The 13133-nt window shown below is 46.5% G+C and overlaps 1 non-coding gene across 1 annotated transcript; it reads right to left on the reverse strand.

The window, feature by feature from the left end:
* Positions 1–5597: 5597 nt before the first annotated feature.
* Positions 5598–5668, reverse strand: TRNAG-GCC (transfer RNA glycine (anticodon GCC)). Its single transcript has one exon. It is a non-coding gene; the product is annotated as a tRNA-Gly (tRNA).
* Positions 5669–13133: the final 7465 nt, after the last annotated feature.

The raw sequence follows: 13133 nt of genomic DNA on the forward strand, positions 1-13133 counted from the left end.
ATAATTCTGTATCCTGGTGGTGTAATTTCTTCGTCCGAGATATCGGAGTGCAGCCAGGTTTCGGTGATTATAATGATATGCGGTTTATGCGCCACTGCTATACTTTCCAAATCCTCAGACTTGTTCACAATGCTCCGGGCGTTAAACTGAATACATTTTAGCGATTTAGTTTCACTGTTCTCGATTCATTGGTCACTTTGTTTTCGATTCCGGCTGCCATGTTCTAGGACTCTTTCTTCGCTAGTGTCATCCCAAACAAACAGATCGTCACCAATTTTTATCTTGTTGTAGATTAGCTTAACCTTCTGACCGGCTTTTCGAATCTCTGCGGTGCTTTCCCAGAGATTCTTCCGTATCTGCCGCGTGGTATACGAAAAGTCTTCTGAAATAGAGTAGTCGGTATGCACTCTTCCTTTCCTTACGCTCATCGAAGTGTAAAACAACGCCAACGCCAATGACCACAATGAACGTTGCCACCGCGGTCGGGTTCGAAACCGGCTACTCCGGCTCAGTAGCCCAGCGCTCTAACTACTGAGACACTGCGGTGGAGCACCGGAACTGGGTGAAAACGACATATTGTTTCTCGTCGTGTCATCATCATCATAAGCCTGACTACGCCCACTGCCGGACAAAGGCCTCAACCGGCGAGCTTGAAAGCTTCCCCTTCAGCCCACTGGCGTCATCGGGGTAGGGGACTCGCGGTGAGCTGTGTCGCCCTAATCGATTGCCAGCTACTGTGAGCAGCCAAAAAAAAGTATTTTTTAGTTATAGGGTCCACGCTGAGCTTCAAAATTTCACTAGAATACCACCTCTACAGATATGCTGCATTACAATATGCCCATCGAAATAATTTCAGGGTACCCTTAGTGAAACACTACAACGTTCGTTCCGTTTGCGGTTGTGATTGGCCAGAGCAATAATATATCACGCCGTTGACCATGGCCCAGTGTTACCATCTGCTTTTTATCCTACTACAGTAAAAACTAGTACCGCAACGGGGCCACCCGCGTGGCAGGCGAGTATTCTACCACTGAACCACCGACGCTTTTTTTCTTTATTGCCTGGATTAGACACAAAAAGAACAGTAACACACGCGAACATATATACACAGCGTTCAAATAGCCTGTACCAGCGAGGGGCAGGCATTGTCATGTTAAAATTCCTTGAGTACCGTCAAAGGCTCCAGCCTTGACAGCCACTCGGGAACACATGTTTGTAATTTCACCGTCTCCAGCCATATCTCTACGCTTTCACGGAAATACATGCGTGCCGGTCTTGCATCCGAATCGCAGTGATAACAGGACATTGGAGAGTGCCATATACTGTGGAGGCACATTAACATAACTTGGTCTAATGGGACGTCATCCTGGTTATCCGTTGGCAAGTACCTAATCCCATGAGCATCGAGTGGCAACTCTTTTTTGAGTGTAATTAGAGCACATCCCACAAATACACCCCCTCCCAGCGATGAAGAAACACATGATCTATTGTCTCCGGCTGTTTACAAATGAGACAGTGGGCGCCCAACGGAAGGAACAAGCCCTTTTCCTCCAGAAATGATTTTAAAGTCAATGTACCGGTGTGGAACATAAAGAAACATGTTTTTGCTCCTGCTGAAACTTTCATTTTCTTTACACGTTTCAATACATTACTGCCTTTGCCTCCAGAGTATAAGGCCCTGTACAAGTGCACCGGGAACACTACTTCCCAAAGATTCTTGTATACTGTTTTCTTGTCAACTTTACTCAAGTACTCCATCGAAAAACGTACGCTAAGGAATTTCACACTTTGAACAATCTCTCTAAAGAATCCAAAAATACGGCCAGGCATACATCGGGTGTGAACCACAACATCAGGCAACGCTCGACCTAGCTTTTGTTGGAAAACAGCTCGCAAGAATGGGTCTCTTACATCACTAAAAAAAATAAACGGGTTCGCGATCTGGCGTACAAATAAATGGCCCAACCCAAGACCGCCATACTTCACCTGCCTAAACAAATTTGTCCTCCTGCACCTCTCCCAACTGGAGGCCCAAATAAACACGGCAAAAATTCGGTGCAGTTTTCGCACATTAACACGAGAACAATACAAAGCTTGCATCACACACCATAACTTGCTTATTAAAAAGAGTTACAAACTGTTGCTCTTGCAAATATTGACAAGTGGGCGTTTTTCCATTTCTCCGCTTTCTCGCAGGTTTCTTGGATCTGCTGTGTCCAGTATGGCTCGGTATCCTTATAAAACTCTAAAGGCACTCCCAGGTATTTGAGAGGCGTTGTAGCCCATGACATATTAGCAAATGTCTCGGGGGTTGACGGTCATTCTCCATGCCAAAACCCCAGGCACTTACCCCAGTTAACTTGACTTCCTGTGACTTCACTAAAATGCTTCACAGTATCGATTGTCCTCTTTATACTTTCCTCCTTTACACAAAAAACCGCGACATCATCTTCGTAGGCCAGTAGTTTAATTTCAGTAGACTGCAGTTGGAAACCATCAATGCCTTTGTTTTGTAGAATGCTTAAACACAAAGCATCAATATAAATACAGAACAAAAGAGGGCTGAGGGGACAACCTTGCCGCACCGAACGCAGTGCGTTGATGGGGGCCCCCAATGACTTATTGACAATTAATCTTGTAGTGCAGTTACAGTACGCCAATGCCACTCCCTCTCGAATAACTGTACCAACATTAATGTAGTCTAAGATACTAAACAGAATGTTATGTGACACGCAATCGAAAGCCTTTTCCAAGTCCAACTGCAGTAATGCAACACGTTCCCAAGTAGTATCACAGTATTCGAGCACACATCTTGCCTTATGGATGTTCTTAAAAATAGATCGTCCTTTGATCCCACACGTTTGGTGGGGCCCAACTATTTCGGCTATAACTGTTTGTAGCCTGCCAGCAAGCACCTTCATAAAAATCTTATAATCAACGGTCGTCAGAGCAATGGGCCTGTATGACGACACCCACTTCAGCTTATCTGGTTGGTCAGTTTTTGGGATAAGCAAAGTATGCGACGACCCGAACGATGCTGGCAACGACTTCACTTTATAGGCCTCATTAAATAAGGCACACAACAGTGGTGATACCTGCTGAACTACCGACAAAGATGTTCTGCAAGCAATTCCTATCTCTTTATAGCGTAGTTCGGTGCGTAAGCCGGCAAAAGTAAAGCAATGCGTCGGCCGGGAATCGAACCCGGGCCACCCGCGTGGCAGGCGAGTATTCTACCACTGAACCATGCACCGACGCTTTTTTTCTTCTTTATTTTCGAGATTGACATGAAAACAATAAGACCACTTCAGCTACACTTGAGCTGATACGGGTGAAGTTAAAATTTCTTAAGTTTCACTAGATCATCTAGTAGTGTTACCCACTGGGGTGGGTCACGCTGCACCTGGTAACATTCCCGCAGATGAACACTTTCAACAAAGTTCTCACGTGTACTACGAGTGTTTATATCCGCATGCCTTACTTGCATTCGCGTTTTCCACAAGCTGTGGAGGCCAAGAAGCATTAATAAGTCATAGGGTACCTCTTTGCGATCAACTGGTAGAAATCGAATACCATAAAGGTGCAGTGGTAGTTCTTTCTTGATGGTTCTCTGCAGGACATCCCAGAAAAGTATGGCGTCCCAGCACTCTAGGAAAACATGTTCAATTGTCTCCGGCTGCTTACATAACAGGCAATTTGTTGTCCATGGGACAAAGATTCCTTTTTCATGGAGCCAGGTTTTAACGGGTAGTGTATTAGAGTGCAAGTTGAAAAAGAATGTTTTCACTGTCGGCCGGACCGGCATCATTTTCACCCGTTTTAAAATATCCTGCCCTGGGCCTCCACTGTAAGGCGCACGTTACAAAGGTGGCGGGAGCATAATATCAACCAGATCCTTATACAGCTTCTTTTTGGGAACGTTATACAGGTATTCTAGTGAAAAACGCACTCCCAACAACCTGAAGGAAAGGACAACCTTACGCAAATATCCGTTTACAGCACCACACATGTTTTCACACGATGGCACTATGATTCCGGGGAGCAGCCTCTGCAACCGCATTTGCATAACAGTTCTCAAAAATATGTCATTTTGATCACGAAGGAAAATAAAGCGCGACACCACTTGACGCAAAAACAAATGAACCAGTCCAACGCCACCGCTTTTGACTGAAATAAACAAGTTTGTTCGCCTGGTTTTCTCCCAGGTCGACGCCCAAAGAAAAACTGCAAACACTCGATGGATTTTTTGAATATTGCTGCGCGACGCACAGAGCAAATTCATCACGTACCATATCTTAGAAATCAGGAAAATATTGCGCACAAAGGCACGTGAAAAGATTGACAGCTGCCTTCCTTGCCACGCGTCCGCTTTCTCTCTTGCCTTTAACGTCTCCTCGTTCCAGTGTGTGCTGGGATCGCGATAATTTTTTAGGGGCACCCCAAGGTACCGCGTCGGTAAGTCAGTCCATTGCAGTCGAGAAAAAAAATCTGGTGAAATATCCCATTCCCCATGCCAATATCCTGAGCTTTTTCCCCAGTTTATCTGACATCCAGTTTGGTCGCAGAACTTTTCGACCACTTTCGTAGCTTCACGAATGCTGTCTCTGTTTGTGCAAAATACCGCTATGTCGTCCGCGTATGCAAGGATTTTCACTTCGGCTGCCTGAAGCTTGAATCCAGAAATGCAGTCACTGTTAAGAATGGCCAAGCACAACGGCTCGAGATATACTGCAAAAACCAGGGGAGAGAGCGGGCATCCTTGTCTCACCGACGAGCGTACTATGAGGCTGTTGGTAAGTTCGCCGTCGTACAATTCTCGTCGTACAATTTGCGTAAGCCATTTTTACCCCTTCTACTATTACGTTACCCAGGTTGGCATGCTCTAGAATGGAGAAGAGAATGTCATGTGAAACACGGTCGAAAGCTTTTGCTAAATCTAGCTGCATCATAGCTACTTGACTGCCAAGCGCGTCAACGCATTCTAATACGCTTCGTGCAACATGTATATTTGTGGCAATGCTGCGACCTTTGATGCCACAGGTTTGATGCGGCCCAACTAACTTGGCGATTACACTTTGCAATCTGCTGGCTAAAATCTTCATGAACACCTTGTAATGCACATTTGTGAGGCTGATTGGTCTAAAGGACCCCACCAACATACGTTTCTCCGTGTCATCAGTCTTGGGAATTAAAACAATGTGGGAGGTAGTAAAAGACAATGGAACTTGATTATTTTCATAAGCTTCTGTTAATACTTTGAGCATCAGTTGAGCGACGTAGTGTTTGAATGTTTTGAAGAATATAGCACTCAACCCATCTGGCCCAGGGGCTTTCCCAGATGGTAGGTCGTCTATTGCTTTTTCTATCTCCTGCAAGGTAATTGGCAGCTCTAGGCGCTGCTTGATTTCATCGTCAAGTGTTGGCATCAATTGTAAGAAGTTTACATGAAAACCTTCTACAGTCTGGCGCTTGTTACTAAAAAGTTCTGTGAAGTGGTCCACAAAGGCGTTCTGAACCACCGACGCCGATGTAGCAGCGGCGTACTGCGCATCTCTTTATAGCGTAGTTCGGTGCGTAAGCCGGCAAAAGTAAAGCAATGCATCGGCCGGGAATCGAACCCGGGCCACCCGCGTGGCAGGCGAGTATTCTACCACTGAACCACCGACGCTTTTTTTTTATTGCCTGCTCAGACACATAGATCACAAGAAAACAAGAGAAGTATACACACACTTAATTGTACATGGCGTCGGTATGGGCTAAAACCATCAACCAAACCTTGGCTGACGTAAGGCGCTAAAAGCGTTTCATATGTACAAGAGGCTCAATTCTCGGTACCCATTCAGGCACTTGTTTCAAAGTTTTGTAGGTTTCCAAGAATCTGCCTACAGACTCGCGAAAGTACTCCTGCGCCGGCTTTGCATCGATGTCAGCATGTCGGGCCGCCATGCAGGCCTTCCAAATACAGTGCAATCCCATGAGCATTACTGCGTCAAACGGTACACCTTCTTCATTTTCCACTGGTAGGAAACGAATCCCACGGGGGTCAAGGGGCAGATCTTTAATTCAGTGTTCTTTGAAGAATGTCCCAAAAGAACACTCCTCCCCAGCAGTCCAAAAAAACATGCTCGATAGTTTCTGGCTTTCTACATATAAAGCAATGATCACCCCATGGAACATACAATCCTTTCTCTGCCATCCAAGTTTTTACCTCCAACGTTCCGGTGTGCAGCCTGAAGAAAAAGGACTTGGCTCCCGGAGCTACATACATTCGCTTCACACGCTTTAAAACATCGCTGCCTGGATGGCTGCTGTACATAGTTCGATACTGTGGCACAGGAAAAACCAGGTCTGTAAGGTCCTTGTATAGCTGTATGCGTTTTACTTTTGCAAGATATTGGTAGGAAAATCGTGCGCTGAGGAAGTTACAGGAAACCGCAACCTCCTTCAGGAAGCCAAAAACACCTCCTGGTATACACTCGGTAGATACCACAAAATCCGGTAAAAGTCTGCTCAATCTGATCTGTACTACAGTACGCAAAAACGGGTCCTTCCCATCTCGAAGGAAACAAAAACGGCTGACCACTTGCCTCAGGAATAAATGCGAGAAGCCCAGGCCTCCTTGGCTAACTCTCCGGAAGAGGTTGGTACGGCTTTTCCTCTCCCATACCGACCCCCACACAAAGATGGCCAAAAAACGGTGCAACTTTTGTACATTGGCGCGTGAGCAGTGCAAAACACTTAGCACATACCACAGTTTGGTAACAAAAAACACATTGCACACAGTGCTGCGCGCAAACATAGACAAGTCCCCTCCTTTAACCTTCTCCGTTCTTTCACGCACTTCTGCAACTTGGCTCCGCCAGTAGGGCTCACTGTCGCGGTAAAACTCTAAAGGAGCGCCTAGGTACCTCGCTGGTGTATCAGCCCATTGCATGTTGGCGAAAGTGCCTGGTTTCGTCGCCCAAGAACCGTGCCAGAATCCAAGGCACTTGCCCCAGTTAACAGCGCTGCCGCTGGCATCACAGAAACGCTTAACAATTTCCACCGTTTTCAAGATGCTCTCATTGTCAACGCATAAAACCGCCACATCATCCGCGTATGCCAACAGTTTCACTTCGGTTAGCTTTAATTTAAAGCCTTTTACGTAGCTGGTGTCTATTATACTAAGGCAGAAGGGTTCGATATATAAGGCAAAAAGTAATGGTGAGAGGGGGCAACCCTGTCGCACGGATCGTTGCACCTCGATCGGTGCTCCTACCGATTTGTTGATTACTAGGCGCGTCGTGCATCCCCTGTAAGCCATTGCGACACCCTCTGTGATAACTGCTCCCACATTGACGTGTTGCAAAAGTGTAAACAAGATTTCATTTGGTACACGATCGAACGCTTTCTTCAAATCGAGCTGGAGCATTGCGACGTTCATGTTTAGCGCATCGCAGCACTCCAGCACGCATCTCGCCGTGTGAATGTTAGTGAATATTGACCGATCCCTTATACCGCAAGTCTGGTGTGGTCCAACAATCTCTTTTATAACCGTTTGAAGTCTTTTAGCCAGTACTTTCATATAGATCTTGTAGTCGACGTTCGTTAAGCTGATTGGACGATAGGACTTTACTTGCCTTAAAGCGATTCGATACTCTGTTTTGGGGATGAGAACTGTATGCGTGGCCAGGAAAGAAGGCGGTAGGCGCTTCCGTTCATATGCGTCTTCTAAAAGGTGGGCTATTATAGGGGCTAATTCAATCTTGAAAGTCTTGTAGAATTCAGCGCCTAATCCATCTGGTCCTGGTGACCTCCCTCGTTTTAAGTCATCGATAGCCAACTCTATTTCAGCGACAGTAATCTGGCGCTCTAACACCTCTTTTGAGTTGTCATCAATCCTAGGCATTAAAGCCAGGAATTCTGTCCTGAATATTTCTAAGTCTACCACTCTAAGCGCAAATAGACCTTTGTAAAACAGGGTGAAAGCGTTTTCGATGTCGTTCTGTTCGTTCAAAATAATGCCATTGTCTTGTTCAACTTCGGAAATCGCATTCTTGCGGGCCCATTTTCTTTCCCTTGCCAGTGCTCTTTTAATTGGTGGGTGCCTCACCGGTTATCTCTTTATCGGCTCTGGCTCGTATAAGCGCACCGCGGTATCGGTCGATATCAAACTGTTCGAGCTTATGTTTGAGCGAACAGATGTCAGCCTTGAACGTGCCTGGAGCTGAGTTTTCTTGATTTATTAGCATTTGCAGGCTCTTTCGTAAGTTCGTCTCATACTTATCATTCTCGTACTTTATAGCGCTAGCTCGTTCGAACGCTTTCATTTTAGTTTTTTGCTTGAAAGTCTGCCATTGTTCGCAAACCACTGTGGCTGTATCATCCTTAATTTCTTCAAGCATACTTGACACTTGTTCCTTGAAAACGTCGTCATCTAATATCTTCGCGTTAAACTTCCATAACTCCCATGTGAATTTGTTTTTATTTTCTTTCTTGTTCTTAATATCAAACCAGACAAGACAGTGGTCGCTGAATGACACAGACTGCACATGGTACTCTCGACAAAGCGCTGTCAATTCGGCCGAAACGTACAGGTGCGGCCAGAATAATACGGAGCACGCGAAAGGCGGCCAAGCTAGCAGAACCATAGAGAAAGATATTGGTAAAGAGCGGACACTCGGCGAAATCTGGCCCCAGGAAATGACGCGCAATCCTCCTCCTCCACTAGATAATCTTCCAACTCCAGGATGGCGCCACCAGTCTCTAAACGCGCGCGCGCGCGCGGGCGTGTAGCCGGCGCGGCGGCTCAGACCCATCCGAGTGGCAGACAACGGAGCATCGTGGGGGCTGTTTTGTGCGCGTGAAAGCGTGCGCCGTATTTGCTCGTGCGGGCAGACCGCAATTTTTTTCGTCTCTCTTGCCCTTCGACGCAGAACTCCTCCTGTTTATGACGGCGGCAAGGTGAGAAATGTTTATTTGTGGAAGTACGCTGTATTGCATGCAATTTAGGCGGCCGCGCCGGCCGCCGTCGCCTGTCTGCAGTTCGTGAAGCGGCGCGCTCGCTCTGTGGCCAGCCGGCTGTTGTTCACGGCATTCTTGCAGTTTGTGACAACGTCAAGGAAGGAATGTTTTGTTTTTGCAAAAGTACGCTACATTTCAAGCACTTTATGCAAAATTACGCTGCATTTCGAGCACTCTAGCTTAGTACGCCGGCGCAGTTGTGAAGGGCGCGCGCACGCTGTGTCATGCTACGCCGTGGCGGGAGCGGCGGGAGGAACGATGCTGCATGATGCAGCCTCGCCGGTCGGTGCGTAGAAACAAAAAAAAAAAAACCTGCCCACGGCCTGTGGCCCGACGCGCTGTGCCTAGCGGTTAGTTTTGCTTGGTTTCGCGCTTTCTCGGGACGTCACGTTTTTGTATGGCCCCCGACAATATGTAACTTCTTATGGGTGACATTTGTCGGTGTAAGGTTAAAATGTACTTTTTTGAAAGTGGGCGAACGGCGAAGACGACCGTTCCCGCGCAGCAAGTACGGGACCGTAGTTTTATAGACTGGTGGATAAAAAAGATGATACACGAAAAGCAAGCTCAAAAACCTTACTCTTGTAGTACGTATGTATGTATGTAGTACGTGTGAAAGAGTCCGTTATCTGCGCTCGTGGACACGCACATTTCGCCCGTGCATTGACAACACAGGGATGCGCTTTTGAAAACCGGCAAAAAAAGGCAACGCGTCAGGCTTTCTAAACTCTTAAGAGCTTGAAAACCAAGAACTGTTGCGCCGATAGTTTAATTTTTCTATGCTTCTTAAAACATACGTTGCACCCGTGTATTTCTCAGTGCTCCTAACACATTGTGTACTTCTGGTTCGTAGTCCGTGTTGTGGCCGTCTTTGTACGAAATATTCTCGAACAAACCGCGTACTCTGCTGTCCACCTAGGTTTTAGAAGGTAGACAATAACGTCGGGGAATGTAGAAATGCTTGCAAAAAGCTGATTGGTATCTGCCGTGCAGTACGGTATGTGTATTGTACTTTGCGCAACGACGTTCAGCACGCGAGTTTCGCAAAAACATGTTTACTCCGCTCGTAATTTCGTTCCCTCGCCGCTTTCGCACCTTTTCACTGTTTACAGAGTTACAATATAAGGTGACTGAGAATGACCATACTTGCGAATTTTTCAGGTGATGCCACCCGTCGGCAACACCTGCTGTGTGCCGTGGTGCCGCAACAGGATCACCTTGAGCAGGAGGCCAGGAACCATCTTCCGCATCCCACGGCTTTGTTTATGTTGCACAACATAAATGTTCTCATTTCACTCAAAACCTGGTGTCTTTTGTGGAGTGCTAATATTTGGCAAAGGCTGTGATGCAGCTGCGTTCATGGCTGGTCAAAAGCACTCGAAATCTATTTAATTATACGCTGCCAACGGCGCAGCGGGGCGCGGCGTATGCTAACATTCAAACTGCGCGCCCCTGATACCGGAACCGGAAGTCGTCCCAGGCAGCGAGGCGCAGCGCATGCAGTCATTCAAACTGCGCGCGTTGAAACCGAAACCGGATGTTATGAGACTCCGCCCGCTTGGTGCGCTGCAGTCAAATGGGCCGCTGGGCCCTATGGGAGTGTCCGCTCTTTACCAATATCTTTCTCTATGGCAGAACCTAGGGTGCCTCGATGCCAGCACTGCGCCGTACAGGGTGGAGACACGACCTTCGTGGGCGCCATCTTGGGGCAAGCGTTGAAATGCGGGGCTACGGAGCGTCGGCCGATATCCTTCTTTAGAGCGCGCTTTCGCTAGCAGGCTGAGCTGTATAAGGTTTCTGCATATATGCTCACAGTTCCGAGCACTTTTTGCTTAGTGATATAAAAGAGAAAAGAGCTAGCGTTTGCTTACAAGCGCAGCTTTTAGAGCAAATGACCACTGTGCAGCTAGGACAGCACTTACTTTTTGGCAGTCTCAGATACTCAAAGCGGTTATTTTAACTGCAGTGACTGCTTTATAGAGCAATGTCTTTTGTACTGCCAGAACATGACAGAGTTTATAAGGTGCATGACATGCAAAAGGCTTTAACTGCGTCTGTTGGTGCAGATGAACAACTAGTTGACGTTTTAGTCAGCCGCGCATATCAAAAATATTTTGCATCGCAGTCGTCTATTGTAGACAGTAAACTAGACACAGCAGAAAAAGATTATCCGCGATGAGTAGACCAAACATTGACTCCTGCCACACGATGATGTACACAGCATTTTATTTCAAAAGGATCATCAACCGCTTGAAGCTGCCTCTGGCTGCATGCCTAGGAGGAGACATCTCTTAAACAGTTTATTCAAGGTTTGTGCCAGCGACAGTTTTGCTGCCGTACCTATCATCCGATTCTTCTGGCTGGCTTAGCCAACTCAAGTAAATGCGCAGGCGCATCGTCACAAACCGCTCTAACAGTCTGTTCATAAGATTTGGGTGTTCCGCGCAATCAACCGCTGGAATGGGAACGGTTTGTTCGATAAGGCATTTATTGGTCTTCATTGGACTCTTCAAACGACAGATGTCTTTTTGTACCGATAGGTTTTTAAAGAGACTTTCGCACGAAGAAACAAAGTCTAGAACTTGCTCGCTCACATATACAAGGTTACGGGCTCCAGCATTATATTCTTTCAACTGCACTAGGGTATGCTCCTCTCGTACCTCTTTAGAAAGAAGCATTCATGTGCACGGGGCGCAGGACCTTGCGGAAAGCGCAAGGGGCCTTGCCAAGAACCAGGCCAGGTGAGCGACAATGTCGATTTCAGCTCTTCTGAATGACTCTATTGCTTCAATTTCATCACATGCTGAAGGTCCTTCGTGCACTTCAGCTTCGTGCTGAACTTCTTTGATTTCGGCCGAAAAAAGATCAACCAGGTAAGTGCTGTCATCGATGTCGTAGCCTGAAGTTTTCGAAACTTTGAGGAACTGGCTGACAGTTACAATCTTGAGTGCATTTTTTCGGTCGTATGAGCTCGGCACAGGTGAAATCATTCTGATGACCGAAAAAAGGTTTTCCAAACAATCTTGGACCATCCTCCCAGTCAAAACAAAACTGTACCGGCGTTCTTTCACATATGTGCAGCTGCAGGACTACTGTTGTTGACATGAGCACCCCTGCCTGACTTTTTTTACTCCTATTCCCAAGCCTTCGATGACTTCCATTGTGAGTTTGAGATGTGCAATGGCTTCCTCATATTTATTCTCATTCTTCAAACTGAGAGCGACAGAGGGATGGCGAGCAGTCATTATTGTGAACCATTTAAAGATTACTCCAAAAAACCACGCAGTTGTTTCTGCTTCAGGTGACAGCTTCCCGATTTCGATGTAATATCTAATCGCTGATGGGGCTTCACGAAACAGCTGAACCGCTATCCCTACCTTCATTTTTGTAAAATGACTGTTAGATATGTGGATGTTGCTCAAGTTCGATGCGACCTGCAACTGGTCTGTGTCGAGTTTTAGAACAGCCTCCACATGCGCGATCGACATTTCATTGCTGCGCAACTTGAACCTTGCGACGATGGCATCGTTAAGATGCATCACATCTTTTCGCACCAAATGCCCTCTCAAATTTTTTAGCACATGCGGAGGGTCTGGCATGATATACAAAACATTTTCGCTGTCACATGGATGTGGCACAGAACAAACAGTTACAGAACTGCGAGACCTCGACAGGTTCAGTGGCCTCCACATGGAACAATTTGAACTACCCATGTCGCAAGTGACACATACCACGCGCAGTGATATCTGGGTGCACAACTGTATTAAATGAAAGACAGTCTTTGAGCTTATCTCCAAACGCACCTGTGTAGTGGTAAAGCAAACAAGGGAAGGGGATGAGGGGCTCGTTATAAATATGACAGAAGCGAACAGCTACAGAAACCAAGGGGCACAGAGGAATTTTTTTTAATTAATTTGTTTTGTTTTGTGGTGTTTATCAATTTAGAATATTACTGAATATGTTATCGCTTAAAGCTAATTGATTAGAAAAGCAGAAGGAAAAACAACCACGCGCCGCCAGTGGGATCCGAACCCACGACCTCCGAATTACGCGTCCGGTGCTCTACCTCTGAGCTACGGCGACGGCTGTCAAACCTTCTGCTTTCGGGGGTATTTATGTTTACAAGTAAC

Source organism: Amblyomma mixtum, chromosome 1 (genome assembly GCF_055824585.1).
Source record: "Amblyomma mixtum isolate Tamu chromosome 1, ASM5582458v1, whole genome shotgun sequence".
Classification (NCBI taxonomy): domain Eukaryota; kingdom Metazoa; phylum Arthropoda; class Arachnida; order Ixodida; family Ixodidae; genus Amblyomma; species Amblyomma mixtum.